The sequence below is a fragment of the Ascaphus truei genome, chromosome 3 (genome assembly GCF_040206685.1).
Source record: "Ascaphus truei isolate aAscTru1 chromosome 3, aAscTru1.hap1, whole genome shotgun sequence".
Lineage (NCBI taxonomy): Eukaryota > Metazoa > Chordata > Amphibia > Anura > Ascaphidae > Ascaphus > Ascaphus truei.
The window spans coordinates 233,037,834-233,054,493 of record NC_134485.1 but is presented as its reverse complement, the minus strand read 5'-3'; positions in this window follow the sequence as shown (position 1 = coordinate 233,054,493).

Sequence of the window (16,660 nt, the reverse complement as noted above, 5' to 3'; positions counted from 1 at the left end):
TTATTTCTAGAGCAGACATTTACACGCACACACACACACACACACACACACACACACACACACACACACACACACACACACACACACACACACACACACACACACACACACACACACACACACACACACACACACACACACACGTAACAAGGACTAATTGTAGTATAATGTAATACAATAAATACATTTATGTCAAAAACGAATGTTCTGACTAGGAATTTATTAAATGTATTTTATTAATATATTCTATTTTAAAGCGGGGTTGGGGGCAGGACTAGGGTTGGGGGCGGGACTATGGTTGGTGGCAGGACTAGGGGCGGGGTTGGGGGCGGGACTAGGTGGCGAGTAGATATTTGGGTGATTTGTCGAACACTGTATATATACTGTTAAAGACATGTGAATGTGCTCACAATTCATATTTTCATTTGCTATATGCTATATGGTGGAGGTTTTTTTATCAATTTTTTTTCACCCACCATAACTTATCTAATGTGTGGTGAAACCTACCCAAGCTTCAAATTGCAAATCCAGTATAACCAGCATCACACTGATGAGACCCAAAAGGTCGAAACAGCTGTCTGGCTATCGCTTCTCTGCCATTTACTATGATCAAGTGTATGGTCTGTCCTTCAAAGGATGGATCTTGTAGAAATATACTTGATTCAATGGTCATAAGTGGCTGAGAAGTGGATATAATAAGCCCGGGTATTTTTAGTTTGTTGCATCCCAGGGTTGGCAAACCTGGCGGGGTTCACCGGTCGCTGCACCTCCGGGTTGTGATGAGCCTGCACAACTAGATGGCATGAACCCTTATTATTTCCGCACTAAGCATCTCATGGCTTTTTGGCTGGAGCATGCACATATTTTTTTGAACCTCCCCTGGCCTTTGGTCAGGGCTTACTTTGGGCACTTTTTGCACTGCATTGCACAGAGCACAGAAGCACTCGGCACCATGAATTTTGTTTGTGTTTTTTCATGTTTGGTTATTAGTCACCTGTCATTCTTTGGAGAGAGTAAAGACTATGTGCTGGTCTGTAATCACCTTTCTCTCCTCGGAGAGAAAAGATTACGTGGGGTTCGCCCCGAGTGTATTCAGACCCTTGTCATTCTGGGTTCTCACTACCCATCATCCTATGCATTATTCCCAGCAGATTCTTCTCTGTTAAGTAATCTGCAGTGCTTTTGATATGAATGGCCCATTATAGTCTCACCCACATGTAGTTTTGCTCACACTGTACCCTTGTAGTTACAGATAGCTCAAACTGTTTCTCTTAGTGGGACTATTCTTAAAGCTGCAGTTCAAGCTGCCGTTTTTTTTAAAATATATTTTTATTTTCCCATTCAGTATGTGCATCAATACAACCTGCACACTGACAAGTGATTAGCTAAGTTGCAGATCGATCCATTCTCCTGTAATCGATCGCTTGCTCGGGTTATTTAATTCAGTTCTTGCACAGCATTGTGGGCAATATAGTCCAGCAATATTATGTGACTGGGCAGTTGCAAGATACAATTGGTGCACTGCTAGAGAGAGGACGGGGCTCAAGGGCCAGAGCCTATCACAGGGGGCTGTGACTTAGGAAATGCTTCCTACATTAGAAACATTAAAAATGTCTTTCAAAGGTTTTTCAAAGTATTTTCTCATAGTACAGAACTGATTTATTAAAAAAACACACACATGTAGGATATTGCTTGAACTGCTGCTTTAATAGGAGCACTTTCCCTAACATGTAAAATAATTAAAGATGATTTCAGATACTCACATAGGACAAGTTGCACCATTAAACATAGGACATGGTGAGACCCCCACGTTCTTCTATATCATGGGCTCCTCCTGGGGTCTGAGGTCTTAGTTGACACCCCCAAAATGTATAGGCCATGGTGACATAAGAGATCACCATGGCAACCTGGGAGGTTGCAATGACCCTGTTAGTATACACCCACTCTGGATGACAGAGTGGGCTCTTTCTGGAACAAGGGCAAGGTTACCCTGGCAGTTGGTAATTAGCAACATTTAAGAAATCACCATGTGCATACAGCACAAACAACTAAATTAACCCTTTATCTATCTAATGGTAATCCAACAGGGGGTTATACTAGTGTAACGGTGTTTCCCCCACACGATGGGAGGTTCTGCCATTACAGCGTGTGTGGTGTATGCTACCTTTTGGTAAGCAGGAGGGCCATTCGCCGATGTTTGTTGAAACACACGACAAGCTTCTGGGGTACTTCTGGGGTACACACCCAACATAGATCTCTAGTGGTACAGCGCCTCCATCTGCCGCAGGCTCCAGATGTATGGAGGAAATCTCCTACGGTAGAACACAATCCCCTCTCCTTCCCCAGAAAGATCACACACCAGGCAGGAGGTATAATAACTGGAACGGTTAAACGGTTAATTGTGTTCAGCTCAATGCAGTCACATTGACACAACATACCTTGACAAAGCGCTCTTAGAAGCGTGAAATGTTGGTAGGGCAATGCCTTCCTATTTTTTTCCACAATGACCAATAAATTATTATTTTTATGGATAACGCACTTTCCTCTTCATTCAATTTTTGGATACTGTTTGTTGTGCTCTGCCACTTTTTCCTGTTTCTTGCATCAATGCAGTCACAGCAGTCCTCTGCCCTATGTAGTCTCTGGTGTTGTATCCAGCTGTAGGATGATCCCTGGACCTGCACTACGGGTCAAGGGCCCCCGCAGCAGTCTGTGCTCTTCCCTGATCCTCTATCAGGATCAGGGGAAAGGTGTTCACTCACTCTCCCCCAAGGGGAAGAGGAACAGGGAAGGCCAGTATTCATGAAACCTGTGTGTGACCTGCCTCTTTCAAGTGGGGAGAGGCACTACCTAAATTTGGGTGGCAATCCCCTTAAGTACAGCCAGGAGGAGGGCACCAGGTCTGACCCAGGACTGGGTGAACCGAGGCCTGGTTCCACCTGCTCCCCTGTCACTCAAGGGCACTGCTGGGAGTGGCGAAAACCCATGATAGGTACTGGCAGGCCTGTTCTTACCAGGGCTTACTGCCAGTGAGGGCAGACTGGTAGCCAATAACCAATCCTGGCTACACTAGGAAAAACTGACCCTGTGGCGGCACTACATAAACACAATGCACAGTTTGGTGATTTAGAATAGAAGGCCACAAAAATAAGGAAATTGCTATATGGTAGATTGTAATATACACAGACAAAAAGTATATAATGTTCCAACTTGTCACACTGTATTGCATGAGACATTCTTCTCGGTACCAGTTCATGTTTTAGAGAAACCCAGAAGAGCAATTAATAAATAGAAATAGCCAAGAAGAGAAGCCCCAATCAAATGTAGCAAAGCACACATATAACTATAAAGCTACATTGACCTATATGTTTCTGATTATTACCTTTTGGATATTATTGAAGAGAAGGATTTATAACTTAATTAAAAAAGTGTCATGAACCAATGATTTGTGAGCTTGGAGGTTATATACTGCAGCACAAAATCATAGTAAAAGTGATGCTTCACAGTGGTATGACTATTATCAATCTGTCACAGAGTTAGCACTTACTTTAGATATTTAAAATGACCTGTGGCGCATTCCAAGTGATGATTTTCTGCTGACAAAATAAAAAGGAGACACAATAGGGGCGCTCAACCGGGGAACTCTAGATCACTGAAATGTTTATCTTGAGAAGTGTAGCCCAAAGCCATCTAGACCTCTTACATTCGGTTATATAAATGAGTCTCTTAAAAATGTAAACTGTGTTTAAATAGAATCTCATACAGTGGGAACCATGTGAAAAGCTTGGACAGCTCCCTTTATGACATACAGTACATGACATAAAGCATAACACACGTGATGATAAATATTAATAATAATAACTGGTAGGACAGAAGATAATCTCTAATGAGTTGTAAATTAAAAAATACATTAGCATTGGTGCAGCTAATTAGATAGCAATGAGATTGCAGAGAAAATATATTAAGAGAATATACTCTTTACAATTTATGGGCACTACCTGATTTCCCTGCTAACCACAGGCCTCCAAGTTTCTTCCTAAACCTCTTCTTTAAAGTAAATAGCTTAAGTGTTGGTGTTGTTAGATATACCAATTAAAGGCTTAATGCACTGAGCTTTCTAGCAAGCATTTTAACAACCTGAATAAATGAGACCACACACTTTGTTAAGTGGAAGAAAAGGTCACAGCTTTATTTTAACAACATATGTTAAAACATTAACTGCCCGCCAACCCCAGCAGTACTGATTCAGGGCATTACCGTTAAACGTTTGCCAATACACCCAACCTGAGCTGCAACCGTGCATCAAATTGTCTATATTATATACAAATTAGATTTGAGTTTGAGTGCAATAAGCCAGAATTATTGCTTGTTTTTTTATGCCACCACTAGCTTGCCAACTCTGAAAGCGCAACAAAATGCTATTGCAAGTGCTACTTTAAACAAAGCCCTCTCTGCTGCTCTTGTGCATACTGGTTTAGTTGCCTTAATCAGTACTTCAAGCCTACCTACATTTATTAGTTCCCTTTTATCAGCTTTCTTGGCTTTGCCTTTATCCTCAGCCTATGAAGATACTCCTTACTATAAAATTCTTGGTTAAGTCCTTTAACTTGTGGAGTTTGAGGAAGGTCAAGCGGTTGTAACCCTGCTGACTGGGGCACACTGCTTTCTTGTAGCCTTTCTTAGCTGAATGGGACTCCACAAATAGAGCATGCATGGTGCAACTACATTCCCCTGTACTGGGCACAACTTTTAGTTGAAATCCCAGCATTCTCCCCTTCTAAACTCTCCCTAGTGTTTGGCTGGTCGCCCACCAGGCCTCCTTGTAAAGGGACCACACTTCTCTAGCATAACTAGGTAAGGCCATAGGTCACTGTCCTTTGTCCCAAAATGTAACTTTTTTGCCTATGCAAGCATTCTTAGTTTCAAGGGGGGGAGGGGGCCCCTAGCCAGTCCTACACAGGGAACGCACGCAAGACCAAGAGACTGTGGACTTGTCCAGTGGCACCAAGCCTGCGATCTGAGTTGCCCATCCAAGAATTGATGGGGGTAGCTGTCCCAAGAGAGGCCATGCGGGGTGGGCGCATTGATGGGTGAAGTCAAGTAAGCGACCAGTCGGGGGAGATGAACAGATCGGAGGAGGGGAGGGGGGGGAAGTAACAGATGGGATTACCTGTGTAGAACATCTGTAGTCCTTCTGGAGGCGATAGCCCCATGCTGGGGCCTCTACCTCTCCTTACTCCTGGTGCACAAGGAAAGGTTTGGTGCCTTATCTAATCTCTATGGAGAGGTAACAATTTTAAGTCCCTTTCTGGGATTGCAGTGGTAATAGTTAGTATTGAAGGCATCAAGTCTCACTGGATTTATGTCATTATTCACCATGAATATAATTTAATCATCAATATGTGAGCTGTATCTTAGTGACTAGAATGATTTATAAGGCTATATATATATATATATAATAGAAAGAGGGTGAAATACTAGCACATAAATAAGCTTCACAAAAAGGTACAGTCAGGGACGTGATTTAAATAAAAATTAAAAACATAAAATTCTTTTGTGGATGACACTGTTTAACAAGAATTGTATCTTATCTATATAGTTCCTGAATTAGTACATCTTAGATGCTTGTTATGTTCGGGCTTTCTTGAGATCATATAAATGTAGCACTGCTCCCCCCTCCCCCCATCCCCTCTGGGAGATCTTGCTAAAGCTACAGGTGTCATAATGCTTGTTACCTGTTAGGGTTCGGGAGAGATGAGCATCCAAGATGGTAAGGGGAAACAGGACAGGCTTTTGGTGATCCTCAGGCTGAATTCTGATTCTAGTGCAATGCCTCCAGTCATAGTCGGCTCCAGGGTTACTGGAGACAGTCCCCATCATGACAGTCTTCAAGAATAACCCAACCCAATAGACTGTAACTTAGGCAGGGGTATATAAAACAGGATCCTTTATTGCAGCATCCACTGCAGGTGTTATTACAGCGAATGCATAATCTTTTAGAATAGGCCCCAGAATGCCTTGTCCTCTATTCAGATCATTAGCTGCAGTCAACCCCAGGAGGGGCCGAAAGCATGTCTTTCTCCCTTGGGGGAGAGGCTAGGACTCTCTATAATGCAGAGTGCCTCCTCCTTAGTGCAGAAGGGGAAGGTACCTAGGCTGGACCCTGATTGAGTAACATGCAGACCACGCCCCACTTCCACTCCTGCCACTCAAGGAGGCTGTATGAGGGGAGGGGTGAACCCCACAGGATAGCCTGCCACTGCCTGTAGCTACTAGAACTTACGTGACAGGGGCAGAATGTATAACCTGGATCAGTCATGGCTATGTAGCAGTTTCCCCCACCCTATGGGAGATATGGCGGCTACTGTGTGTGTGTGGTGTGTTACCTGTGGCTCACAGAGCACCTGAACCTCCACTGCAGTGAGCCTGGGGTGTGCCTGATCCGTCTTGTGACAGCGCCTCCACCCGTGAGGGATCTTATCTGTGTGGGATAACCCCGTCAAGGACACAATGTAAGAAATTCACACTGGTATGGTATAACAGGTTTACTGAACAGGTAATAATAATAATAACATTACACAGGGCCATACCCCCACACTGTGCACAACCACCGTGTCCACACCCCGGTGGGGTTTGCCCCAAATTACTGAGGTGCCCTAGGCACCTAACCACCTGGTGTCCACAGGAGCCAACCCACCCAATGTGTGTGCGAAAGCACTGCCCACAAGAAGTGTTAGAGTTGGTGCACTTGTAGATGGGGGATACCTGGCAGGTGCTCCAGTACCTGGTATCACCGACAGAAGAGAACCATCCGGTCCCACGCCGTCGCCATCAGCGAAGGTGTCCGCCTCCATGTGGGGTGATATCCACTAGAGTGTCCCACCGTGATGAGAGTCTCTAGCCTTGAGGTGGTGGTACGGTCCCAGACTACAGGCCTCAACTGCTGCGCTGCGTTTCGCTGTGTCCCTGACACTAATGATACTAAGGGGGGCAGTGTCCCTATCTAAGGGGATTTTTCCTATAGCAGCCACAAACTATGTGGGAGTCAGGGTCTTGCTGGGGCCTAACAGGGGGTCTCTGGCCTAGTGCAAGGGCCTACAGACACCCTGCACACACACCCTTAGCTGTGATGTCCCAGCTCTGACTGGCGTGGTCCCTGAAGCATGCAAAAAGTATCTTTCTGGGAGCAGGGGAATCCGGGAGCCCTATTGGCTCTGTCGCACCATGTGGTCTCAGCCCCAGGGGCTGCTGGGGCTTGTAGTTTTTGTCACGGAGCCTATCTGTAATGGCTGCCGCTCCAGTGAGTATAATGCGCATGCGCACCCCTCCCAGGGGCTCATGGGACTTGTAGTCCCTCCGCAGAGCGTCTCTCTATTGGCCGCCGCGAATACTCTTTGCACATGCGCAATTCATCTATGCGCATAACTAATATGATGGTGCCCTGCAAAGGGAGCCGCCGCAGACCTCCAACGAGCCGGTCGCCACTCGTGGCTGCTCACAAGCTCCTACACCATCCGGCGACTCTCCCCAGCCTCCGCTGCCAGCCGCAGCCGACCAGGAGGTATGGGGACCCAGGGGAGACCTGGCCACAGCTACATAAAATATCAGCCATTTTCTCTCACGGGGATAACTTTTCTAAATATAGCACTTTCTGTCCTATTGTGGGCACTATAATAGCATGTTATATCTTTTCTGCAGACACGAATTGCACTACAGTATATACTGTTCTCTTTATGTTGTTATTATACCGTCACCTGTAAGAGACATGTGCAGATGTACAATGAGGGAGACAGTGTGACGGTGAAGGGGTTAACCAGGCTCATCAATAAAGGTCAAGCCCACTTGGTTACCCCTGATCCGTATGTTGGGGCCCAAACTGTCAGCTCTTTGACCCAGATGTCCTAAATGCATTACTGTGACTGTGTGCAACTTATGCGACATTAAAGATTTTTGCGTGTTTTGCCTTTCCTGGGATGGTGGGACCAGGAGATTTCTAGGCTGTGAGTTTCAGGGTAGGTTTGACGGAGAAACTTCTTTCAGATTGCGTCTATTTAGCAGGGTTCCAAAGTTACTTGAGACCCCAAAAATGTACCCCTGGATTCAGGTGAGATTCCCGGCTACATTGAAGTGCAGTGCGCCGGTCAAAACCCTACCATGAAAATCGTTCTTGCAACTCACTGCCAAGATCCCTGCTGCAGCATCGTCCAGAAAAGGTAAATGGGTATGAAGGGGTTAAAAGATATCTGCAGATATGCACGGAGTCCTTAATATAGCAGGGGCTCCCCAGTATAGCAGAGGTACCTAAATATATGCTCAGGTACCCTGAGCCGAGTATAGGGGTTCAGGGGGTGCTCCAGCTAGGTGATAAAGCTGAGCATGTTTGTAAAAGTTTAAAAAAAGTTATTTTTCTAATGTGTGCCAAGAATGAGGCTAGTGAGGGTAGGTGAATTATACTCTCACTCCATCCCTGACACCAGAACAAAGACATATTTTACCACATATAAGACAGGACACAGTATATTTTATTAAAGAATTATATTTAATAGGTATATGTACTGGTAACCTGTAAATGAACTGTGGGATTTCCAAGTCATGGCTACCAGGCTCAGTGCCCATGCGTCTGGGAAAAAGCCAGGACTTGAAAGCCTCAGGGATGCCAAGGTGTTAGAACAGGAGGGGTATTGCAGTTCTGCTTGAGTACCCACATCCTGGGCTAACACAGTTAGCTACAGTTACCAGATGCTAGAGGTGTGAACCATTTGTTAGCAAGGAGGGCTAAAAAGAGCACCAACATCCTCGGCTCAAAGGGTCCATGTGGCCTAGCCCAGACTTAGTGGCATTGAGCCGGTGGGGGCTTTTGAATAGTGAGTGGACAAGAGGGCGGTTTGTGCACATGCTCTCTCACTGTTCTGAGGCCAGAGTTGCCAGGTTTTACAAACCTGGCAAAGTGTGTGAGTAGCCAGGGATGAAATTCCCACTCCACTGGTTGGAGGGCAAACTGTGTGACTGCCTGTCCCGAAGTGTATAAGACAGCTAGTCGCCCTCCCAGAACTCTCTCTCTGCTGTTGTTCTTTCTTAGGTGTTCCATGTGTTCCTATGTGGTTGTATGTTAGTCCCCACTTCAGCAGTGGGCTGTTTTAAAGACTTTATTTCAACTAGGAAAGTCAGTTTGTCAACCCCAGACCCCCAGTAAGTGTATATTATTCTGTCTATTGTAAGTCAATGTGTGTTTGCCTGTTTCTATGGAATAGATTACAATTTATTTTACTTATTGGCTTTGCTCAATGATATGATCCCAGAATAAAGGTGTATTTTGCCTGGTGTCTTGTGACAGGCAGATTTGGGGAAATTAAAGCATGGATATTATTCCGCCCATCACTTTAACAAGTTCCTCTCTGTGCATGACTTCTTTCTCTCTCACTCTCTGCTCCTATTTGCTATAACTGAGACCTGGCTCACTCAGTCTGACTCTGCTCTTGAAGCTGCCCTCTCTTATGGTGGCCTCTCTCTCTCCCACACTCCGCGCCCTGATGGCAAGGGTGGGGCTCCTCCTCTCTTCTCTCTGCCATTATCGAACCTTCCTATTCCTCCCTCTCTTGCTTTTCCCTCCTTTGAGGCTCACACTGTCCAGATCTTCTCTCCTCTCCCTGTCCACGTGGCGGTCATCTATCGCTCACCTACCTCTACTCACCCCTCTTCTGCCTTTCTCTCACTGAATTTTGTCTCTCTTTCTCTCCTCAGGCTCCCCTGTTCTTCTCCTTGGGGACTTCAACTGCCACATTGATGACCCCTCTCTCCCTTGGGCTGCCGACTTTCTCTCTCTAACCTCTTCTTTTGGCCTTCAACAGTGGACTGCAGCTAGCACTTACAAGGATGGCCACTATCAAGACCTGGTTTTCACTAAAAACTTTTTTCTCTTTGATTTCTTCATTTCCCCCTTTCCTCTCTCTGACCATCACCTCATCTCTCGCTTTTCTTCTCTATCTCCATCTACTCCTCGTTTCTGCAGAAACCTGCATTCTATTAACCTATCAGCTATTGATTCCCTTTACGCTCCTCCCTCTCCTCTCTCAATTCTGCTACGGACCCTGACAACCTGGTCAGAAACTAAAACTCTGCCTTATCCTCCTCTCTTGATCTACATGCCCCACTTTCTCTCTGCCGTTCTCGCCCTTCTAACCCCAGAACCTGGCTAAATTCCCATACGCGCATGTTGCGTTCCTCCACTCTTTCCTCTGAACGCCTCTGGAGGAAATCTCACACTCTCGCAGACTTCCATCACTACAAATGTATGCTGTCCTGTTTCAACTCTGCCCTCTTTCAGGCTAAACAAACCTACATTTCTTCACTAATCAACACACAAACTCTTCTCTATCTTTGACTCTCTATTCAGACCACCATCGGCTGCCTCCTCTTCTTCCGCCATCTCACCTCAGGACTTTGCTGACAATTTTAAGGAAAAGGTGGAAACTATACGTCAGAACATCCCCTCTGTTTCCTCCTCCCATCCCACACGCTTTCCTAACTATCCTCCTGCCTTCCTTGACTCTTTTTCTGCTGTCTCGCAGGAGGATGTGTCACTGCTGATCTCCTCTTCTACTACCACCTGCCCTTTTGACCCCATTCCCTCCCATCTCCTTAAACCTCTTGCTCCTACTATAATCTCTACGCTCATACACATTTTTAACTCTTCCCTCTACTCTGGTACCTTTCCCTCCTCCTTCAAACATGCAACAGTTATACCATTATAAAACAGTTATACTATAAAAAACAGCAAGCTTGACATACCTGTCTTTTTAACTATCGACCTGTCTCCCTCCTGCCTTTTGCCTCTAAACTCCTTGAACGTCTTATATTCTCTCAATTGCTCCATTTTCTCACAATCTATTCTCTCCTAGACCCTCTACAATCTGCCTTCCGCACTGCTCACTCCACTGAAACAGCCCTCACTAAAATAACTAATGACCTCCATGCTGCCAAAGACAGAGGTCATTACACTCTGCTCATACTACTTGACATTTCTGCAGCATTTGACACTGTGGACCACTCTCTTCTTCCCATTCTCCATATTCTTGGTATTCGTAACAAAGCTCTATCCTGGATCTTCTCCTACCTCTCCCACCGTACTTTCAGTGTTTCTTTTGCTAACACCTCCTCCTCCTCTATCGATCTCTCTGTGGGGGTACCCAAGTGCTCTGTCCTGGGACTTCTTCTGTTTTCTCTGTACACACGTTCTCCAGGTGACCTAATCACATCTCTTGGGTTTAAATATCACCTCTGCTGATGACACACAAATTTACTTTTCAACCTCTGACCTTACACCTGCTGTACAGACCAAAGTTTCTGAATGTCTCTGGGCTATATCATCCTGGATGGACCTCCACCGACTTAAACTTAACATGGCAAAAACTGAGCTCCTTATACTTCCTCCCAAACCTGGCCCTATTACCTCCTTCCACATTACTGTTGGATGTACCATCATTCACCCAGTTGCCCAAGCACGCTCCCTAGGGGTCACACTTTACTCCTTTCTCACATTCTCCCCTCACATTCAAAACATTTCTAAAACCTGTTGCTTTTTCCTCTGCAATATTACAAAGATGCGCCCTCCTGCTGTCTGGCCTTCCTGCCTCTCACCTGTCTCCCCTACAATCCAGCCTTAAAGCAGCTGCCAGAATCACTCTACTCTTTCCTAAATATGTCTCAGCGTCTCCCTTGCTGAAATCACTCTCCTGGCTTCCTATCAAATCCTGTATCTCACACTCAATTATCCTCCTCACTTTTAATGCTTTACACTCTTCTGCTCCTCCTTACATCTCAGCCCTAATTTCTCGCTATGCACCACCCCGACTTTTGTGTTCTGCTCAAGGATGTCTTCTCTCTACCCCTTTGTACCTTAAGCCCTCTCCCGCCTTAAACCTTTCTCACTGACTGCCCCACACCTCTGGAATGCCCTTCCCCTCAATACCCGACTAGCACCCTCTCTATCCACCTTAAGACACACTTGCTTAAAGAAGCATATGAGTAACACCGTGGCTAATACTATACACGATACATAAAGCTTGGTCCCCTGCAGACGCACTTACCAGGATTCCCTCCTACTGTCTCTGTATGTTCTTCCAACCAATTAGATTGTAAGCTCTTTGGAGCAGGAACTCCACTTCCACAATGTTACTTTTTATGTCTGAAGCACTTATTCCCATGATGTGTTATTTGTAGTTATTTGTTATTTATAAGATTGTCAAGTGTATTATTGCTGTGAAGCGCTATGTACATTAATGTACATTAATGGCGCTATATATTTATATATATATTTTTGGTGCCTGAGGCTCAGGGAGATAAAGTGATATAAATATATATATATATATAACATACGAACCAGCCCAAAGACCAGTAAAGAGACAGCAACCAACGAGGGATAATCCAAAATAATCTGTATTGAGATAAACAGATACACGAAAGCCAACGTTTCGGTCTCACAGGGAGACCTTCCTCCCTGTGAGACCGAAATGTTGGCTTTCGTGTATCTGTTTATCTCAATACAGATTATTTTGGATTATCCCTCGTTGGTTGCTGTCTCTTTACTGGTCTTTGGGCTGGTTCGTATGTTATGTGGATTCCTATGGGACTAGCCACTGCCTTTTGCCTTACATTAGAGTGCTGACTGCTTGCTTTATGTTATATATATATATATATATATATATATATATATATATATATATATAAATAAAGACATACATACATACATACATACACTTTAAATCATACAGTTTAAGGAAATACAAAAATAACTAAATATCCTGTCACTTTGTAAGGGCTAAATCACTTTTCCAGTCCCTATCTGCAGGACTATAGGAAGATAAGCTTCTTTCCAACCTATGACCCCAAAGTCCAAAGAGATACCTGTAAGCAGGGGGCCCTTTATGTCAGTCTCTGGGTCTGGGTTGGTATCCGTTGAGGGGCCACCCTCTGGCAGGTTCCTGAGTCCTCTGGTTCCTGCTATATTGCAGGCAGCACAGTTCTGTGCTCAAAAGAATGTTTCTGAGTCTATTTCTGGCAACACAGTCTCTCTGTGCTCAAGAAGATCTCCTGCTGTTCAAGCACAAGGCTTTTCTACCGGTCTGAGCCAGGTGGAGACTGGTTAATTGTCTCTAGCTGCAATTAACCAGCTCCCTGATGAATACCTCAGACCAATACAGGCTTTCTATTGAAGCCCTTTAAGACAGGGGTTAAGGCTCTGTTACATCACCACAGAAGGATGTTTTTGCGCTCGTTTTTCTACTTTGTATATATACTGTACATTAAATGTGCAATATATAATATCTACAGACAAATATAGCCCTTTGCTGTCAGAGGAGCCTGCAATACAACACATAACAATACATTGCTGGCCCTCTAGGAGCAAATGGGTTAATACATAAGAAAAGTGTACAGGAAGAAAAAGGAAATCTGATTTCCTCTGTGTTATCATTGTTTTTTTTGTAAATAAATGGCCCATGTAATTCTTTGGCTCTGCAATATGAAAACATAATTTGAAATGTTCTACAAATGTGCACAAAATCAAATTCACTCAGGTAGAACAGAAAATTAAAGGAGACGAGTATCCCAAATCTTTTTTTAAATCTCAAAATGTAATAAAACCTTTAGGGCTTGACACACCCTTCGTAAGATGAAATAGTTAACGCTCAGAAATTGTGCCAAATTGGCTTCAATTAAAAAATCTCTGCCCTAAAGTTGGCATATAACATGAAAAGCTTAGACAGCTGCAGTACAAGCTTCCTCTGACTATAACATGTGTCCTGGACTGCCACCAGGAGGAAAACCTGGGTAACATCCTGTTACAGTTATTTAACAGAAATATGCAACATGTATTCTGTAACACTGCTTTAAGTTCAATTCTCTGCAAGGTCACATGTGAAAAGGGTCTTTTACACAGTCCAGTGCTATGATTAATAAGTATTAGTAAATCACCATTGGTAACCTCAGTTCTGCAGTGCTCTACAGCTAATCTCAAAGCACAGCAATGTACGGTGGCCGTTCAGTGTAGAGTATATATCTTTAGCCAAGTTTATTCATGAAATGAAAATACACTTCTACCTACCATACTTCAGTGAAATAGAAATTCAACTAAGTTATTAAAGAATTGGAGAAGGAGTGGCTCATTGAGTAAACTGGCTGGCACTGAGTTTGAAGCAGGGGAACTTGGTTCAATTCCTGGTGTTGCTTCCTTGTGACCTTGGGCAAGTCACTTTATCTCCCTGTGCCTCAGGCACCAAAAACAAAGATTGTAAGCTCCGCTGAGCAGGGACCTGTGCCTGCAAGATGTCTCTGTAAAGCGCTACATAAAAACTAGCAGCGCTATACAAGAATATGCTAAAAAAAAAAAGGAACTCTTGTCAAAACTGGGTATTACAATTATAATCATGTTAGTAGAAATATTTGCTGATTACAACGATAATATCCAATCCTCATGTTACCATGATATTCCAGCCCAGACTGCAGCAGCTGTAGGTGGTGCAGCTCTTTTTCTGGAAGACAAAGGTACAGTGCATTGCAGTAGTCCAGGCGTAATGACACAAAGGCATGGACAAACGTAGTAAGATCCTCTGGCGGGAACAAGTGCTTTATCCTGGCTATGTGATTTTGGTGGAAGAATAAAAATGTGATCACAGCTGACACCTGATGTTTATGGGTCATGTGACAGTCAAGGACAACACCTAGATTCTGCACATGGACAGAGTTTAGCAGCTTGCTCTCAGCTGCCTTCAAGCTTAAGGCCAGTGTGTTGACCTGGCTGCAGTTTTGTTGTCTTTTGATGGTGAGCATGCACCACAAGCAGTTCTGTCTTTTCAGGGTTCAACCTCAACCAACTGGAACTCATTCACTCTATGGGCTCAGATAAACATCTATTGAAGACTGATAATGTGTCTTTAGTCCCTGGTGCAAAAGAAAAGTAGAGTTGAGTGTCATCTGCATAGTAGTGATAACCCAGACCATACCGTCTAATAGTGTCACCCAGTGGCAGCATATACACTGTGAATAACAAGAGATAGGATAGAACCCTGTGGCACTCTACATGACAGGGATATGTGTGCAGAGCAGTACACTCCTGAAGATACTCTCTGTGACCTTCCAGTGAGAAAGGATCTGAACCAGCTGGGAACTGTGCCACCAAGTCCACAGAAATCGTTCAGGTGCTCCACGGTATCAAATGCTGCAGAGAGGTCAAGGTGTACCAAGATCAAACAGTCATTAGGAGATCATTTAGCACACAAACCATAGCTATTTCAGTACTATGCTGTTTTCTGAATTCTTACTGGAATGGGTCATAAATGTCATGGCTTAATAGATGGCTTTCCAGTTGGATTGCCACCACTTTCTCAATAACCTTCCCTAGGAAAGGAAAGTTTGATACAGGCGTGTAATTAGCCATGTAATGTGGGTCTAATGAAGGCTTTTTTAGAAGAGGTCTGATAACTCCTTCTTCCAGCAGTTCAGGAAAGATCCTCGTCTGCAAAGAACACAGAACTATTGATCATCCTATCTTCAACTATTTTGGAAAACACTGACCGATTATATCAATAGCCTAAGAGAAGGCGCTCCGGGATTATGTCCAAATCACAGGTAGTGGGACGCATTCCCTGAATTGTTTGTACAAGGTCTTCTACATCCAGATGATCAAAGCTAGTCTATAAAGCCAGAGAACCTGAATTTTCATGCCTGGAACCCTGACACTTATTAGATTGCACAGTTGGGACCCCAGCCCGGATGGAGGTTACTACCGGGGATCACTGAGCTTGTTATACAGCGAATCTGATCCCCGCAAGCCGAGCAGAGTAGCTCCCTCACTAGAGCACTTTTAAATTTGCCGCCATGGCTCCCTTGTTCATCGCGAGGAGCGGGTGTTATTGCGGTGTGTGTCCGGTGACATTGAGCGCTTCTGCGCATGTGCACACCACGGAGGACAGAGGAAAGGAGCTTGGACTGCTTGTTCTGCTCCCGTGAAGCTGAAACAGCTGCTGCATCTACTGACTCCTCGGCAGCCAGACGATTGCACGTGGCAGACATCTAGGAGATGGGCAGGAGCTACACCGGTGTCGCATGAAAGGGGATATTCTCCAATTATCCACTGCCTGTTACCAGCTGGGCTCCGGTAAGCGGGCATTTCAGCTAGCTACAGGATACCATAGGGACTTCTCACATTGTGTGTTTTTAGTTGTACTGAACTATCAGTTATTGTATTAAATGCCTTTTTTTACTTTTCAGTCATTGTCTGTCTCAGCATTTGTTAGTTTTAGGGTTAGTTTTAGGGGCCTATGCAGAGAGCAGCGCTATTTCGAAATTCGCCATTTTTTGGAGAAAATCGCGCAGAAAGCAGCAGAAAATGGCGAGTTCCGAAAAACGCGCCAATTTTTCTTTTCTATTTGTAAAACTCGCCTCGCGGCTGGCGAGAACCTCAATCTCGCCAGTTTTAAAAATATCCGTATGCAGAGAGGCGCGAACGGCATCTAGCGGCTGTTCGCGCCAATAAAATGGCGCGATTGTCTCCGTTTTGCCTCGCCAAAAAAAACTGCCGCTCGCGGCCATTGCAAAGGGAAAAAAAAAGGCGCGAATTTGTTTTAACACATTTCTGAAGCGCGCATCTCGCCAATTTAAACTC